General features: G+C 37.8%; 1 protein-coding gene across 1 annotated transcript in view; it reads left to right on the plus strand.

Annotated features, from left to right (window-relative positions):
- LOC145412783 (alpha-crystallin B chain-like) overlaps positions 1-18,577 on the plus strand; it is a 101,856-nt gene that overhangs the window by 52,405 nt on the left and 30,874 nt on the right. Inside the window, exon 6 of the transcript XR_013899644.1 lies at positions 8,184-8,327. The gene's annotated coding sequence lies outside the window, so the exon portion shown is untranslated. The remainder of the gene's footprint in view (positions 1-8,183; positions 8,328-18,577) is intronic.

The following is an 18,577-nucleotide window of genomic DNA, read 5'->3' on the forward strand; positions in this document are numbered from 1 at the left end:
TATTGGGATTTCCATCCAAACTTTTGCTAATGACACAAACTTAGCTATTCTTCTTGAAGAACTGAAAGATGTAAATTGAGATATCCCAGGTCTTGGTGAGGTCAGAAAACTAGGTGATGCATACACTGAAGTGTCTGTTGGTCACACACTGTGCTACAAAGGCAAACAAAAATAAAGAAGGAACAGGGCGTAGGATTTCTGGTCAACAAATGCTTCGCCCCTGGATTGTGATCACAGCTCAGGCTGGGATGCATCGCGTTGCGAGCCACAGCTCAGGCTGTGCTAACCTTCCTGTGGCTGTGCATCACTGCTAAGTACTCCACCCCTATGCAAACTTACACATGGCACTACATAAAGATGGAGAGAGAGAGAGAGAGAGAGAGAGAGAGAGAGAGAGAGAGAGAATTTTTTTTTTTTCCCAGATGCTGCCTTGGATGTTTATAATAAACAAAAACTTTTTTTTTTTTTTTTTTTTTTTTTTGCACACCACAGGGTGGGATAAAAAAATGTAATTGCACAATCCATGGGTTAAGTGGCCACACTGAAGTATTATTTACTATAAGTGAGAGAGTAGCAGGACTAATAATTATGCTGAACATGAGATACAAGATTAAATTAATCTATGTCTATGCACCAACATCAGCTCATCATGACTAGGAAGAAGAAAAATTCTATGAAGATGTACAGGAAGCAATGAATAAGCACAAAACCCAGTTTACACTTGTGATGGGAGACTTTAATGCAAAGGTTGGCAAGAAGAGAGTAGGTGAGACTGCACTGTGGCATTTTGGAATGAGTATTCAGAATGCGAACAGGGACATTCTAGTAGAATCTGCTGAAAGGAACTGTCTGAGAGTAATGATTATGTTTTATCAAATGAAATAAAGTAGGAAGTGGACTTGGTAAGGAACAAATGGTGAAACAAAAAATGAAATGGACTTCATCCTCACTGACAAATTATGTCAGTACAGAGAAAAATGTAACTGCACTGGACAGAGTAAATGTAAGAAGCAATCACAGAATGGTGACAAGCAAAGCAGTACTAGATCTAAGAGGAGAAAGGGAGAGACTAATCCAAATGAAACAGCCAAACTTTGTAGCAGTGTGGGAGAAGGCATCAGCATTTAAATTACTGGTTTGGAATAAATATTTGCAACTGATGGATGAGGTAAATACTGACACAAAACAAGTGAAGGAAATCTTCACGAGAATAGTAAACATAGCAGCTCAAGAAATGGGAGCCAGGAAACCACAAGACAACAGCTGTGAGCTCTCAAAAAATACAAAGGAACTTCTAAAGAAGAGAAGAAACATGACTGTAAGGACAAGAAGAAATTACACTGGAGCAGCTGAGCTGAAGAAAACTATCAACAAGAACAATGAAGAAATTACACTGGAGCAGCTGAGCTGAAGAAAACTATCAACAAGAACAATGAAGATATTCAAAGGATTAACATGAGTAGAAGTAAAGAAACTTTATTTAAGGAATGAAGGAAGGCTGAAGGCAACCAAGCAAGGGAACGATATGGAAGAAACCAAATGTTTTCTCTCACAGAATCTACTGAAGATGTAATAAAAAACAGAGACAAAGTCATCAAAATAGCAAAAGAACTTATACAAAACTTTACAGTAGCCGTACTGTGGTCAAAGAGTCAGTTAAGGCAACAGAAACAGACACAGTCATCCCCTGCACTACATTAAATGAAGTACTGGTAAATAATTCTTTGAAAGCAATGAAGATGGGCATGGCAATGGCTGATGATGAAAACAATGCTGATTTTATTAAGGACGTAGGTGACTTTACATTAAATGAAGTAGGAAAGCTATTTTTGAAATGTTTGGAAGTAAGAGCTGTACACAAATTTTGGAAAAATGCATCTATTATTCTGCTTCACACACACAAAAAGGCAACATTAAAGATTTAAAGAACTGTCATCCATTCAGTCTTCTACCTGCTGTATACAAAGCTTTTCACAAAAGTTCTAACAATTCAACTGAGTCCTACTACGTAACTGTAGTAATCCACTGGCACCCAGTGTCCAATATAATGGATGGAACTGCACATTTTCAAATTTAATAATGAATGGCACCCTGGGGTAGGGACCTATGACCTTTGCAACTATGAGCCGATAGGTGGAGGGTGGTACGCTTAGTATCTGTCTTGCAAAATCCCTCGCACAGGAACTTTGGCCATTAGTGGGTTAATCAGGTGATTGAGAAAGCTTCAGAATATAAGAAACCTTGATGCATGGCATCTGTTGATTATGAGAAAACATTTGAATCGGTTGAAAAAGCTGCAGTGATGACAGTAATTCAAGGACAAGGTGTGGAAGAAACTTATGTTAAAGTGCTAGAAATATACTTATAGAGATGGCATGGCCTTCATAAAACTCAGTAAGGACAGCCAGAAAATACTAATAAAGCAGGGTGTTAGACAAGGACACACAATTTCATCCAATTTATTGACTGCATGCCTAGAGGATGCCTTCAGAAATTTATATCAGGATGGCAAAAGAATTAACATTTATGATAAGAAACTGAACAATCTTAGATTTGCAGATGACAGTCTTCTTCAGTAAATCTGGAGAGGAACTACTGTACAAGACATGAAAGGCGATCTGAAGAGGAAGAGTCTGAGGGCAGGATGGAAAGTGAATAAGATGATGAAGGGTGTGTTTAACAAACACCTTTGTACCTTTCCAGTAAAAATAGATGAAGAACTAGAATGTGCCATGGAATACATATACCTAGGGCAAGCAGTTCAGGCAGACCCAGTCAATAACAATGATATTAAGCGAAGAATAAGAATGGGATAGAGGGGTTTTGACAAACTATGTAACTACATGAAGGATAAGTAAATACCATTACGCTAAAAGACTCCATCTCTAACTATCTATAGCCAGACACCGTAATCCCGTAAGGGATGGACGCTTGTCTGTGGGTTTGTTATTTTACTGGGAGGGGCATTAGCCCTCCACCAACCCACTTGCTGACATGTAGGGAACATGTAAGGGTTGGTTATATGGTTACTACCCAGCGTTGTCACTCAATGTAAGGCCGCCTGAAAAGGAAAGAAGAGTAATAAAGTGACAGGAAAGATGGGAGAAATAGGAAGAGAGAGGGCAGACACAGAAAAAGAGAGTGATAAAGGTGAATGAAGGGGTGGGATGCATTACATCAAGTGACTGGATGATGGTCACCCCAAAAGAGAAGGTTAAATAATCATTGTGTCCCTCCTGTTCCAACTTATGGATCAGAAATGTGGAGTCCAACAAATCTCTGGAAGTAGACTTAGGAATCTTCACATAGGAATGGAAAGGATTATGTTAGGGGTCACATGGAGAAAGAAAAAGAGAGTTTCATGGATAACCCAACATATGAAAGTACAGGATATACCGGAAATCACTACAAAACGGATGTAGGCAGGTAATGTCTTTTTCAGAACAAATAACAGACAAACAACCAGGGTAAGTGAGTGGCATCCCAGAGATGGACTGAGAGGAAGAGGCAAACAGAAGAGATGGAGAGATGAGATTCAAAATTCACTGGAACTGGATGAAACAGGTTAACAGCCAACTGCTAAAGGTGGAAAAAGAAGGAAGAGACTTTTGTTCTACAGTGCACCGAATCAGGCTGACGATGGTGGTGGTGGTGATATAAAAAATAAATTTTAAAATGTATCCTGGTCTTGTGTGTCAAGGGACTTCAACCAGATATGGCCCATAATGGGCTTAAACTGAGGGGATGATTTGGAATTTTTTACTCAGAAAATAGTAACTAGTCTTTCTTGCCCTAAATTTGTGGACTGAGTAGCCTAGCCTCAGGCCCCTACAATCCTGATGAGGAGATAAAGGGTGTAATGTCCCCCTCCCCCCTATGCCCCCAAAGTGGCAACTTTCACTTAATATCAGCTTGATGGCACATGCCAGAAGTGTTGTATGTGTCAACAAACCACCATTCTCCACCCTGTTTGCTCTAACTAGATGTAAATTTGCCTTCTTTCTATCTTGAACACTAAGCTTTAACAAGATATTAACATGAAAATATGGTGCTGTTCATGACGAAGTGTTATAGAAAGGATGTAGGGCCACAGCATTTTCTATTTTTGCTACTGAACTACATTAAGTATGCTGAAAAAGGACAAAAATTTCCACCTAGTTAAATGAATAACCTATACTTACCTTTGCAACTCATGTGTACAGCAGTTTATCATAGGTATCAAATGGCTATTAATCCCTAGAACCTGGATGACATCATTTTTTAGTCTCTCTGGCTGCTGAAGTAATTTTATTTGACTTAGCGAAAGTCTCTTGTATTTTATCAAGGTTATAAGTAATCCCTCCAATTTGAAAAGTCTATCCAACGCTGAAAAAAATCATCCAGGGATGACAAGAATAAAACAAGCCTGTAGCAAAGATGTATCCCCACCATTAGGTAAAGAATATATGGATATGCATTAATAAGTATGGCAGTTTCACGTATGGGGGCATAAACTAGGACTCATACACTATCTTACTCTTTCATAAAGAAGTGAAGATGATCCAGCAAGCAGTTTCCAAGATACAGCTATATACAGATTAGTTTACTTGTGTGCAAAGAGCTTGTTAAAATGTGGCAATTTCATATATAAGGACATAAACTAAGACTCATACTCTATCTTTCTTTAAGATATGAAGAGAATCCAGCAAGAAGTTTCCAAAATATAACACAAGACAGATTTTTCCTTATATGGTCATAGCTCATAAAGTACAGATAATATGGCAAATTTACATATACGGGCATCAACTACAACACATACTCTCTCAGTCTGTGTGATATGAAGCCAATCCACCTCCTAGTTTCCGAGACACAGGCCCAGACGGAAAGACAAGGAGACAGATAACATGACAGACTCTTTCCTCATATGGTCATAGCTCAAAGTACAGACAATATGGCAATTTTATGTATACGGGCATCAACTAGGACACGTACTCTATCTTTCTGTGTGACATGAACCCAATCCACGATGTAGTTTCAAAGATACAAGTTTGGACGGAAAGGTGAACAGACAGGAGCAATTCCTATATTTTCACCATATGGAATAATGGTGGGGATAATAAATAAGACATCACTGGAGTCAATGAGATAATATACATCATAGCCTTCTCAACACTGTAATCAAATAAAGCCTTTCTATATAGAGTACCATATAAAATAATCCATTTACCCACTATCCAATCCACTATTGCTCATCAGAAAATTAGGACCCAGGGCTAGGTTACTCAATGCAGACAATTACAGAAAGAGCAACTAGGTACTTTCTCATGAATGACATTATGTGAGCGATAAATTCCAAACACTCATCAGAAGGTGACCCTTCTAGACCACATGCAGTTAAAGCACCTTAGTCCACTAGACCACCAGGCATCTAAAAGCCTTTATGAGGGCAACAAGAGCTCAAGTACTATATAAGTTCACAGCACAATGCCCCATCCTTGATATTCCAGTATGGATTAGAGACCTGTCACACACTGTGTATGTATCCATGTGTGACTGGATGTAAAAAAAAAAATTATTACCTGTACAATAAAAAACATAACTGGGTGAACAAAATACACTTCCATTTCCATGCTGTATATATTTGACAATTTGTACGAAACCATCTTCTTTGTAGAACTTCACCACAAAAGCATATGTGAACCAATACAACTGTATTTCTATTTTCTGGCAAACCTACTTCAATTGCCTCCCAAGTACAATAATGTACTGTCAGGAACAAAAGCTTACCCATTATTTCACTATAGTTCTCACTTTCTTCTTTTGGCTAATTTTCCTAAGATGAGACATAGACTTGGTGTGTGTATTACTTTACTATGCTTCTCTCTTTCCTCTGCTGACTAATATTCCTAAAATGAGAGAGACTTGGCCCCATATTCTTGTTGGTTAAGGATGCTCCCTAACACCACTTCCCAAGCAATTAAGTTTGTTTATTATTCCTCTTCTGTGTCACTTAAATCATTCAAATACTGCCTTATTCAACATAACATACAAAGTTATATTAACTAGCCATACCCAAAGGAAAACTACAAAGGAAGAGGTGGCAGGGAGTTTCCCTAACCGACAAGACCAACAAGAATACAAATTTTGGTGTGTTCCTGACCTCAGATGGTTCTTTTATCTATTAATCAAGAAGGAAGTGACAAACATGCCATAAGTGTGAAGCTGACACAGTAAAACAATAGGTGAATTTTTACCCTGACTGTACCACAGAATTACACACTTCTAGGATAATTTACTGTGACAGATCCAGTACACATAAGCTATTTCCAGGGATAATATCTACTTAAATACTGTATAAGAAAATTTAAAGTTAAAGTCTATACATGAACACATCACCATTCTAGACAAAGGCTATTCTACTTATGATTTATGTAGAAAACTTGGACTACCATACTGTATATATATCTAAATCACGTAAGTACACAAAACCTATAGCTATTCTACAAATGTTTTTCCAGAAAACTACCCAGTAAAATGTATTGAAAATATTAATGTCATTCAACCATATCTTCATGGCAATGTATGTTGTCCATTCTTGGATGAGGCAGTAAAGTAGGCTCCCTGGAGGACATATGATCATTCTATACTATGCACTAAACTACCAGCATTTGTTCTGCAGCCTTATGCATGAAGGCATTACATGCACACATATAGGAGCATCATTTTATTTTGTAAATATTTGTTTTTATCATTCAGTAGCAAATACTGTACCAAAACATGGAAGAAACTGCATGTAACTGAAAAAGTCGAATCAACCTAACTTAATTTTTCACATTTATTATGCCAATGAATATCTTGACATTGTGTGTAAAACTAATGATGCCAACATCCAGTAATGCACGTATGGATCATAAATGCAACAGTCATGGTTGATAGTGACATGTTTGAACACGAACATGTCAGCATCAACATGAATAACAACTGAATGTTGTACAGGCAAACAATGGCACTGAGACTGAAAAGTAATACTGTAGGCTACCTGTAAAAATGTATGAACATATTGAACTTCAAAGCTGTTCTATTGCTTACACATACTTGTACCTTCATATCCTATTAGTGATGGAAATATGAAAGAATGAATTCATTCATATCTTTTTGGAACACCCTGTAATCTTTTTAACTCAGGGATAGAGAAATCCTGTGTACAGTCAGCAAATATATGTATAATCAGCTACTGTAGCTACTTGTATTAATAAATGCATTGCATAAGCACCAGTTCTGACCAAATTTACACCTCAACTCAAATCCATTATTGGAAAACAAGATTATGATGATCCAATTGATGAATGCAACAACTGAGTTATTCTAGCCAACTACTGTATCATTTGACAGGAATATCATGGCATGCACTTTCACAACCATCAAAGCATCTCATCTGCTGCTTATACAGCAGTTGTTAGTATTATACTGAAGTTCTCCACTGTTGCTTCAGAAAATATGTTAAGAAGAGCAAAATGGTAAACATTACATCATAAAGAGCTATGAATCTGAAGAAATATGACTCAGCAAAACATGCATGCATGTGCACATGTGCAAGCACATATCCACACACATACACAAAAGCTAAGGGAAATCAAGACTGGGTGCTTTAATTCTATTTAAAAAAAATAAAAAAAAATCAAATGGGTATATACATTACTTTATTCCACTTATCAGCAAAGCATGAACACAAACTATAAGAGTTGCACATACTGGTGTTTAGTAACACTCTCTATTGTAACAGATACTGAGACATTGTTGGAAAATCATTATTCTTTGTTGTATTATTTCAAGGTCTTAAATAAATGCATATTATGTAGACCTGGCCTTTCTATTATCAAAGAAGTCCAGAGTCAATGGGTCTGGAATCATTATCTGTTATACTAATACTTTAGAGGAGTAATCAGTAAGTGAATATGTTTAACACAAATTTTTAGCCACCACAATCCAATGAAATAGAATTTTTAATTTATTCTTGCTACCTCCACAATTTAATTTGACTCTGGAGAGTCTTTTAGAACTGTAAGAGTTATATACAGTCATACCTTAGTTATAGCAGTTTTTATCATCACTGCTGGATGAAAATCTGCATTCCTACTGTTATCGCGTATTTTTTGGCTAAAAAGGCATCGTTATTGCACACCTGAGCTGGTTTCTACCAACAGTGATGATCCAGTATCTGTGGTTTCCGATGACTGAGAGATTCAAAGATGAGCTCCTGCTCAAGGAGTTACTCCCAGATGGTGGAGACCACTCACCACCCGCTAACCTCAGAACCCCTTACCTCAAACCCATCTCAGATCTCTATGGTATGTGTTTCTTTCCTACTCTGCCTTTTTCATCACTTTCTATTAATCTTACTATGCCTATGTGTGTTCCCGAAACTTACCATAACAGTATGTGCCTTCTTTACCCATGCACAGTTGTTGGCTTTATACACAGGTTTTATTTGCCCTCATGTAGAGTACAACTCTCATGCGTGGGGAGGCTCCCCACATATTGCTCTCCTCAATGGGGTGGAGTCAAAGGCTTTTTGTCTCATTAACTCTCCTCCTCTTACTGGCTCCCTTCAACCTCTGTCTCTTTGCCGCACTGTTGCATCTTTATCTCTTTTCTATTGCTACTTCAGTGGTCACTGCTCCTCTGAACTGTCTGCTTGCAACCCTCTACCACTATGGCAGGTGCATAGCACCCATCTAGCAACACTCTCATCCTCCTTCTGTCCAGCTCTCTAATGCAAGAGTTAACCATTATTCCCAGTCCTTCATTTATGTTACAGACCAACTCTGGAACTATCTCCCTCTGTCTGTGTTTCCTTCTGCCTATGCTCTCCAGTCTTTGAAATGCAGTTTGTCCAGGCACTTCAAAATGAACGGATTTTGAATTTGGCTCTCTGTTATCTAGTTTTTTTTCTTAGAGGGAACAATCTTGCAGGCCCCAGGCCTTTCGTTCCTTCTTTTTCCATTTAGAAAAAAAAAAATTATAAATTGTTATAAAAAAGAAAATTTGAGTTTATGAGTGGGGTGCCTGGAACCACTTAGGATATATCTCATAGGTCACACTTTTGTCATCAAACAACTTTGTTATCATGCACTAGACTCTGTTCCAATTACTGCAAGTGCAATAACCAAGGAATCATTGTATAAACATTAAGAACTCTCACTCTGAGAGATCTCGCTATAGGAATAAAACTGTCTGGAGGTAACAACAAAAAATCAGTATAACATGGCATCGCGCTTGCGCGAACATGACGCCACACTGATCAGTGTTTCCTGCGTATCCATTCTTTTACCGAACAAAATTCATTAAATGAACATAACATTTGGCCAGCTCAAGGTGGTCGTTAAAACCAAAATTCGTTAAAAGACAGTTCCGTATATCGAAGGTTTACTGTATTATTTTTTCATATGAATATGGACAAGTAAAGTATAGGTATGTCAAGGTTTAGGCTATTATCATATCTAACCTAACTTAACCATGATATAGTTCTAAAGTCTGTATTTTGAATCCAGTACCCCCAAAATACCATACTGCATTTCAATTTTTTCCTCAGAATTTTTTTTTTTTTGTGCCATTGGGCACCTTCTGGTTAAGTGGTAGAATAAACCACACAAAATGATGGCCTCACAAAAGTTCAAGGCTTTAATTTCCCAGAGATGACTAGAGAGAGTCACCTCTTGAATGGTTGAGGATTATCATGGGGAGAAGGGAATGCTTGGAAGGTTAATAATCACATCAGGTCATACTGGGTGAGGTTAGGCAGGAATGTGGTTTGTTGTGTCATGCATGTCACCATTTGATCAACAAGGTATCAAAGGGTGATGTACTAACTTTAGAAGATTCTTGAGCTAATTTTTAGCAATAATAGTAGTGGTAGTAGTACAGCAAACCTGATTTGTCTGGCCGAACAAAGCCATGAACTGCAGGCAAGCAATTGCCCATGCAGGGCAATCCCATGCAGTGACCCGATGCTCCCTTACAGTGGACAGTGCCTCACCACAGTGACATGCAGGAAAGAATGTGGACATATTGTTCCTGGATGGAAGCCACATGTGGATCTCTCCACCCAGTTAACAGAAGCACCATGGCATGCTCCACATCACCCCATTATTTGGCTACATGGTTACAACAGCATTATAAGTTGTTTCCTGGGTTACAAGAAACCATTGGGCTTGTTACTTAGTGACTGTAGAGTCACTTTAGGAAGTAGGCAGCACTACAATGAGTGAGTGCATGATGGTCACCATCACCTAATTTTTTTGTAAAAATGCTAAATCAACTCATGCTGACAGAGCATATTATACTCAAAATTAGCCACAACTCATATCCTGAAGTTAGTAAATCAAGTCCTGGAACACCCTGTATTAGATGACTGTCCAAAGCAGTGCAATATCCCCCTCAAAAAAATACAAATACTGAAAATGAAAGAAAATAATTGACAAAATAAAAGATAAAAAGATAACTGTACTGGCTGTGCTGCATACTTATGACATAGGCAAATAATCCACATGGCAGAGGAATACTTATTTTTGTCACTGAAGAAGTGATCTGCCCTGACAATGTAAAATGCACGAATGTCACAAGACATATGAGCATTATGAACAGTAATTTTAATGCTGCATAAAAAAACTTCCATATATTCTAGACTGATGTAAATGTTTATCTTTCATTCACTTAGCATTCAGTGTAATGACCAGCTTACCTTACTGTATCCTTGCCATCTACTAATATTCTGGACTTGCATAGTATTCTTTAACACTTTAGCAATATGAAGAAATTTAAGGGTTAAGGCCAGCAAAATTCATCCCATCCAAAGAACATTCAACAAACGACAGCCAAAATCATAAGCAGTGTATATAAGAAAAAAGCAAATAAAAAGAAAGGGCTATGACAATGATAGAGCAATAATTTATTAAACAAAATACAGTATGCAACTTCTTAAAAAGCAGTGATATGAAGAAAAAAAAAAAAAAAAAATGATAGAACATCTTTCTGATGTAGAGCTGTCCTTAGTACCAACTTTATGGAGGTGGAAGCTGAATTACAGTATAAAGAGTTTGTTACAGACAGACAAACAGAATGTAAAATCTATAGAGAATACTAATAAAATTCCATTACACCAAAACATGGGGCAGGCATGAGTAAAGGCTAATAACCAGTACTGCACAGCTGAACGACCCGACATCTGACCTAAAGAATCAATACTAGTATATGAGAAAAAAATTAAGTAACCAAAAAAATTGTATAAAACAAGTAACTGGAGACTTCAGTGATGTTGTAATGGTCCCAGGTTCATCTGGACATGAACCCAATGGACTAAGAAATCTAGCCACTTCAGCTAGGCACTCTGTCTTTTGCAGAAGTTAACTCCTAAAGGAAGACACTACTCAACTGAGTTTTAATAGGCTAATACAACAAGGGAAGACAAGCTGCAATCAATCCAACCTCTTAGATATTGAAATGTCTCCCATACTGCTTGTTGACTATCCGTACATTAACATTTCCAATCAGTAATGACAAAAGTGTCCCTCCACCAACACATCTTTCTCTCCTCAGGCAATATAGATTGCATCTGGCAGTACGATAAGATTCAACTGAGTTTCTATAGGCCACTACAGCAACGCAGCTGGCAAATTAAGCAACTGTGAAGTGCATTTTATTTTTTTTCCTGTTTACATATTTGCTCTTGGCATGCCAAAATCAATAAAAATGTGTGTGTAAAATACTTATGTGATGACCTTCAACAATCAGCCAATGTTTGCTTCTAGTGGGTCAGCAGGAAGGATAACACTGTGTACTCAGGGGGTTCACTGAAAGTGATGGCCGTTGAGTTGAGTAAGTGCACTGTCTTGTTAAGGTTTACATAAGTTTAGCAGAGTAGATTACTTCAGGTCTATTTTGTGTTGATAATGGAGTACAGAAGGCTGGTGGCAATATCACAGTGTAACTAGATGAACTTGTGTATTCAATGGATATCTGATGGGGGTTTATGAAGTATGCTGTTTGGCTGAAAGTGCTGGATGACTGAAGTGGCCATATGTTTATTTTAACAGTACTGTGTGGTGGTGGAGGATGTTTTTTAGATGCATTCTCTGTAGGACAGAGATTATGTTCTTTTCTATTTATTTCTGGTGGGGCAGTGAAGCTATGAACTGTGTGCCGCGATGTTCATGTGATCCCTGACTGGGAGTCTTTTTATTTCCTGGTGAAGGTAATATGCATTTTTGATCTTTGAACATCCTGTTACTATTTTTATGGCCATGTCTGATGTAAGATTTTTCCATGCCTGTGCCTAACATGACAGCTTAGGTCGGGTTCACACACTGGTAGTCTTTCCATGCCTGTAGCCAAGATAAAGGAAGCCTATTTTGGATTCACACACTGGTAGTCTTGACATGATGAACTGGTAATAGACAGAATACTCTGTGGCATATACTGTAATGCTGACAGAATTGCTAAAATATAAATCTTGTGAGGTGGTCATTACTGAGTAACAAATTTTGCTCTACTGAGCTGTGTGACTTGACAAAGCTCAGTAGGGCAAAATGTTTCTCAGTAAAGACCTCTATCTCACAAACTGTGTCGTTTATTGACTGTTCCCGGTGATTCTTCTATTGTCCAAAGGTGGTGATTACAATGTTGCAGAACCTAGTCTCTAGTTTACAAGCCCTTTTCAATGATGCTGTATGTATGCTGAGAAAAGATCACGTGAGTGAATCTACAATAAGCTGATTAATTTGAGAAATGTCTCTGTAAAAGGTGTGATTAAAGAAAGTGACCTACAGAAAAAAATAATACATGTACTAAAAAAAAAAAAAAAAAAAAAAAAAAAAAAAAAAAAAACTGTAGTACCTGTACAGTACACATTATGGCAACTAAAACTAAAACAGTATATTTAAACGTGAAAGAAAATCCAAAACAGTTTGTCCATCCCCTTCACACTGAACTACTATTCATTCACATTCCAGAGGCAAGATTAGTCCTGCCCACTGGTGCATTGCTACTCAATCACAGGTGATGCATATATATATATATATATATATATATATATATATATAAATAAAAAATAATAATAATTTGGTTTTACGCCAGGTATCCCCGAAGGGCTAAGGCATTGCCCCTGGGTTGAGGACTTTTGGACTGGAGCGTGTAGCGTTTTATGACCGGATGCCCTTCCTGATGTCTACCAATGACCCTTGGGTGGATTCGATCCTCCGACCCTTCGGTCAGAGTGGAGCGCTCTAACCCACTGAGCCACGGCTGCTAGTTATTTTACAGTTTTGGTTGCATGTCATAATACATTTCCCTATTATCCATGAACTTCACAAGCAACATCCTCATTACGTCCACTCCAGAAATACACGAGCGGAAGAAAAATTGGAAGTGACTAGCGGCACAATGAAAAATATTACATACATTTTATTATCGCTCAAGCCATCTGTCACCAGGTGGCAGTCAGGCGACAAAATGTTTAAGAAATAACAGTGCATATTCATTTTCATTCCAGCTCTAAATAAAAATTTTTGTTCCTTTTTCAACTTATGCATTGCCTGACTGCATATAGTTGATAATGTTACTCAGTAATGGTACTCAATAAGAGGGAAGTTTATCATTATCATCATCGTCATCCAGACCTCCTTTCCCACCCTAGGGCAGAGTGAGGAGATGAAACGTTCAGACAGCCAAAGTTTGTCCAGTTCAATAGGCCACACTTCCATTCATTTACCATCCAAGCCCTAGAAATCCTGGTTCCATCAGATGGGCCAAAATAATTTCACCACATTCTGTAGCTTCACATGTACCTATCTGACAGAGCCAATCCAAACGCTGTCACGTTAAAAAGGGGTGCCAAATCCCTCGTTATGCACTTCTCCGCACAAAATTAATCCAGCCAGCTTGATCTCTTGTCAGTCCCTTAGCCTCACCAACTACCATACCTCTCCTCCTTACACACTCATCCACCATATCCCTCCACCTTCTTGGCCTATCTCACCTCCTCCCTCCTTCAAATTTGCTCAGATATACCTTTTTCGCCACTCTATTGTCATCCATTCTCTCCACGTGATCATACCATCTCGGTACACTCTCTTCAATTCTGGTGTCCACAGACTTCCTCACTCCACATCTTGCACAAATTACATTATTCCATATCCTATCCACTCTCTGTACTCCACATAATTATATTCCTCTGTAGTCCCATCTCCACTGCCCTTACTCTTGACTTTTCATTTTCATGCCACACCACAATCTCACATCCATATATTAAAAGATGGCATTAACATCCTTCATGTAAGCCTCGTGCAGCTGTAACACTCAAGCCTCTATTTCTTATCAAGGCCTTCATAGCACCAGCTACTTTCATTCCTTGTGTCACTCTACTTTCCACTTTTTTTGCACATTTTCCTCTCTTTTCTATCACTGTACCAAGGTATTTGAACTCTCACCATTTCTAGTCTCTCATCATTCACTGTAACATCACACTACAAGTCATCTTCTCTCTCAGTAACCATCACTTTACTCTTTTCTACATTTACTCGCAATGCACGACGCTCACAGACAGCTACAAAATTCTGCATTAGTCTGCCAAGCTCTTGTCCGGCATTGCAAGTAGCACTGCATCATCAGCATACAACAAAGTTGAGATATTCCACCATCATCATCTTCTGGACCTACTTTCCCAGTCTAGGGCAGGACGAGGAGTAGCATTGTCCCAGACAGCCTAGATCCGGACTTCCTTTCCCACCCTAGGGCAAGGTAAGGAGTACCAACGTTCAGATAGCCTAAGTTTGTCCAATTCAATGGCCACGCCTCCATTCACTCATCATTCAAGCCCACGGAATCCTGGCTCCATCAGATAGGCCAAAAAATTTCACGGTGTTGCTTCACATATACCTATCTGATAATCCATCCATCACCATTCATTACAAACATCTCTCACTCCATTACTCATCACACAACCTTGTTGTATGCCAACAATGATTGTGAACCATTCATTTAGATGCCCACTTACCCCTACACATGCCACACTACTGTCATAAAAATCTTGATGGCACCTAGCAGCTTACCATCTATACCGTACATGCGCAAAACTCTCTAAAATCCTTCTCTATCTACTTTGTCATATGCTTTTTCCAGATCGATAAATGCCATAAACATCGTACAGTCCTTCTCAGAAGCCTTCTCCACCATCTCACTGCAAATATTTGATCCACACATCCTCTGCCACTCCCAAAGCCACAATGTTCATCACTCACTAGGACCTCTGATATCCCTCTTACTTTCTCTTCTTAATAACTCTTCCATATACCTTCCCTACAACATTCACTAGACTCATGCCATAATAATTCTTGCACTAACTTCGCTCACCTTTATTTCTGTAAAGGGGTACAATCACTGCCTTTTTCCACTTTACTGGCAGTTTCATTCGTCCATGCCTTCTTACATATCTTCAACAAGCACTTCACTTTGCTCTTTCTACTACACTTAATCATCTCTGCATACATCTCATCAATCCCAGCTGCTTTCCCATTTTTCAGCCACTTTACAGCATTCTTTACCTCTGCATAAGTCATGTTTCCTGACACTGCATTCCTTCTCTGTACACCCCCAAAACACAATCATGTTAACAGTCACTTTGCTCTCTCCATTCTCATTCATCAGGGAAGTTTATCATTACTTAATAACTAAGAGTGTGTAAAATATACTCAAAAAATATTTGTCAAAATATGCACTGCCTGTGATTGGAGGACATATCAGTGACAGGATTTATTCCGCCACCTGAAAGTGAATGAACGGTAGAAACTCGACAATGAAAATGTGTACAAGCTGTTTTTAGTAGAGCAGAGCAATGTACAAGCTGTTTTTAGTACAGTAGAGCAATAACCATCCTCACTGTGACTTTTCTTCCCACCTACGGATGGAGTGGGGCACAACGGTCATGATGATGACCAAGATGATAAATGCTCTACAGTAATAAAAGGGGAATAATTCTTAGAGGTAGTATGTATACCAATATGCCAGTGTGTGTACGTATGTATGTATATAATGCAGCAGTCACTTGCCATGCACAGTGTACAGTGCAAGTAAAACTTAAGAAATGCAGGAGAGTCTACTTTCCACAGGAATAAGTTTTGTACTGTGGCATAAATACAAAGAAATGTATTAAGAATGTATCATAAAGATACATGATGAAGACAAAACTTTTTGAATGTTAAAAAACTTTTGTACAAACTTTGATAAGCAAAGCTATGAAAAGCAAATAATTTTTATCATGGAGAAAGATAACTGAAAAATGGCTCAAACTGCAAAAGCTACAGGAATGTGATCAAGGGACTACAATCTCATAGGAAAAAGGCATCTGCACTGCTGAAGAACTGCCTGGAGGGCAGCAATGCTACAGAAATATATATCATGAGCAGAAAATTAAGCTAACTACTACTAAATACCAGTGCAGACATATCCAACTTAATGAGGGGCAAACTACCTTCACCCATGAAAAGTAGCATACTCTCAAACAATATATCAGTACCTGTACTACATATTGCAATGAAGATTATGCTAGAATTCTTTATATGTACACTTACATTTCAAAATAGTTTCCCCCAAAGTTCCACTTACGCATTTCAGTAGTAAACCTGCTACATAAGACATATACACACCTGCATTTTCTCATTGCAAAATAAGTTATGGAACACTATAAACCCTTCCAATACAAAACAGGTTGGTCACCACTTAACTAGTGCTTGCATTTACATAATCTATTCACTGTGAGGTATGTATAAAAGGGTATTCTAAATTTGTAAACGGCTAGTAATAATGATTAATATTTCATAACTAAAGTTACGAGAAACTTGTATAAAAACTCATTTTCATCTTTAAGAAGCTGCAACAAAGTTGACTCCTGGCAGATGTTTATAATATACAGTAGAACCTCTCTCATTCGGACTATATGGGGGGAAGGGTTGTCCGAATTAGCAGATTGTCCGGACCATCAGGGTAATCGTCAGTTCATACCAAACTCTATCTACATATGGTATGTTTGTTAATTATTAACATATGTGGCATATGTCAACCCTACGTAACCGAAAAAGATGAAAGGATACTGGTACTAAAATAACAAAACTAATCATGTAAGATAGTTTTGTATTGCATAATTTACAGGTAAGGCCATGACAAGAAACTAGCCTACATTTTAAATTGTTGTAAGTGACTGAGGCCCGTGTAGGCAAAAATATAAATTAATTAATTAACTTTAATATTTGGAATAAAAATAAAACTTATGTGGGCAAAAAATACATTGTCATCTTTGGTATATTGATAACACCCATATGGGCAAGAAGCTAATGTCTGATGTACAAGTAAAGCACATTTAAGTACAAAAAATAACCTACAGTAATCACTAAACACTGCAGAATATTCTGACCCATTTTTGTGCAAGCAAACTCCTCCTTTTAACACCTTTATTCATTACAGAAGCTACACTTGCATTAAAGGGCATGGTAAGGAGAATTAACTTTTGAAATACAGCGTAAAAATATAAATGGTTGGCGAACTAGTTGATGGAACGAATGCTAGCGAGTGTTTAAACAGGCGCCCATGTAGCGACCTAGCGTGATCAGAGACTAAACGAATGACGATCGCTTTCCGCGCCGATACTGAAAATGCCTTTAGAATTACTTTCAACATATTTTTGGAGCTTATTATTTTTAAATTTTGTCCGGATTAACAGAAGTCCGGATTAAAGGGGTCCGGACTAAAGAGGTTCTACTGTACCTGTAATAAACAAATTAGAGCAGAGTAATGACTATTCACAGATACAATACTGTACATAACGTTTCACTGATAAAAGCTATGCACAGCCTAAGTTTGTTTCAAAAGTCAAAGGAAGAATAGCATAACGTACAGCAGTATCAAAGACAACTAGTGATCCTAAAGTAAAATGTGCACTAATGAATACAGCAGTGCAAAGTTATTACAGTATATATATACCGGTACTACCAATGTTGAGAGAAAGAGAGAGAGTGAGAGAGAAATGATGTGCTGTAAACCTACTAATTCTAATCAGTTCATTATAAAATAAAAAACAACAAACTCTAATGACAAGGCATGGCTTTCAACACTGATTTATTTGAGCACCATCACTGCATTTCGCACCTCTGGGAAAACCTCAAGAGTACACTACAATTACCACTATGGAACAATACTGAATATAAAACTAGTCATCTACTACACACTCACCCTAGTAGTGTACAAACAACTCTACATTCGTTCACTACTCAAAATTAATAACCTGATGTTATGCAAATACTGTGGATATATTTGTTTAGTAGTATACAATAATTCTTTATCCTTGCTCACACCTACAAAGACAAACAAGAATGGGCATTAATCTTTCAAAAAGCTCGAACAAGTTAATTCCCAAATAAGACCATTCCTACAAATGAGAGAAATAATTCCTTTTGCATATTATTATTCTTGCTATCATTCTACTACTGCACTTTTTCTCATCTTAAGAAGATTCTCACACTGCAAAGTTAATGGACCTCCTTCAAATTAGTGC

The sequence above is a fragment of the Coenobita brevimanus genome, chromosome 94 (assembly GCF_032717465.1).
Source record: "Coenobita brevimanus isolate Jiangsu-jjx chromosome 94, ASM3271746v2, whole genome shotgun sequence".
NCBI classification, from domain to species: Eukaryota; Metazoa; Arthropoda; class Malacostraca; order Decapoda; family Coenobitidae; genus Coenobita; species Coenobita brevimanus.